Source organism: Callorhinus ursinus, unplaced genomic scaffold, assembly GCF_003265705.2.
Source record: "Callorhinus ursinus isolate GAN/ISIS: 27379988/994484 unplaced genomic scaffold, GSC_fseal_2.0 scaffold18, whole genome shotgun sequence".
NCBI classification, from domain to species: domain Eukaryota; kingdom Metazoa; phylum Chordata; class Mammalia; order Carnivora; family Otariidae; genus Callorhinus; species Callorhinus ursinus.
In genome coordinates, this window is record NW_027397080.1 from 22,103,674 (window position 1) to 22,105,071 (window position 1,398).

A 1,398-nucleotide genomic window follows, 5' to 3' on the forward strand; every position below is an offset into this window, starting at 1 on the left:
ATCATACTTAAACAGTTTTGCACTTTGCCTTTTCACTTTACTATGCTCATATACACATATTTTTAAAACTTATTTAACCAATTAACTATTGATAATGTTTCAGTGGTTTTCATTCTTTTGTTATTAAAAACAATGCTGCAATGAATAATCTTGTATATTCGCCATGTTCAGATGTAATTTACGTAGGAAGAATTTCTGGAGGTGGAATTGCTAGGCCAATAGGTATGGGTACTTTTAATCTTGATCATCACTGCCTAATTGTTCTCTGTAAAGAATGTCCAGTTTCACACCCATCAGCAATATATGGGAGTCTCTGTCCCTGCACCGTTGCCAACACGATGTGTTATTAACTTTTGGACAAGTTCCATTTTAAAAAAATAAAATTAGATTTAATTTTCAGTGTGTGTGTGTGGGGGGGGGTGTAACAAATTCATGATCACCTCTTGGGTTGAAAATCATCAAAAGTATCTGGGGGTGTTAACAATCTGGAGATTCTGACCCCAGGTTCACGGAAAAGTAATTGTTTGACTCCAAGGATAATTAAGGAATATGATAGAAAAATGTCATGGATAACCAATTTCTTTAATAAAGAGATTTTACTTTTGTGAAGCAATTTACAGATTTTAGATGCATTTTACATGCATTGATTTCGACCAGTGGGTGCATTCTTACACTTTCAAGAATTTAAAGCGTAACTGGGAGGAGCCAACTTGATGAACACTTTGATGTTTTGGGTAAGATTTTGTATCTTCTGATTATTTTAGTAAGGGGATGACTAAAGAGGTCAGAAGATAGTCTGAAATCTGCTCCACGGTGGTGTTACGAGGATTAAATAGGATGTCTGCAAAACTTTTGTCACAATACCCGATACATAACAGGCACTCAATAAAGTAGCGGTAGTTATTAACAAACAATAGGCTAACAACCAATAGGCTGTTATATGCGTTGATGACAGATTAAGGGGCTATTTAGGTGATAAAATCTGCCCTCTCGGCAGTGAGGGTTCTGGAGCCTGATAAATTCCTCTCTAGCACTCATGAGCAGTGTGACTTTGAGCACATCCCCTAACCTCCCCGGCCTCAGTTTTCACATCTGGAAAGTGGAAGAATAAAATCCAAGGCTCAAGGTTTGCCCTGATCTTAAACGTGCAATACTCCCAACTGCTTGCTACACACTAGTTCTCTTCTTTCCTCCCAACCTACTGACTGGAGCCATCAAGAACCCATCGAAAAACCCGATAACCCCAGGAAACCAGAGGGATCGAGACCAGGGCGACACGAGCTTGTTCATCGCCGCCGGTGAGGGCCGCGCGTCCGAAGGCAAAGGGTCACGAGCGACGCGCGATCTCTGACTTCCCCGCAACCACCTCGCCCCTCCCCTCCCCTCCCCTCCCCTCCC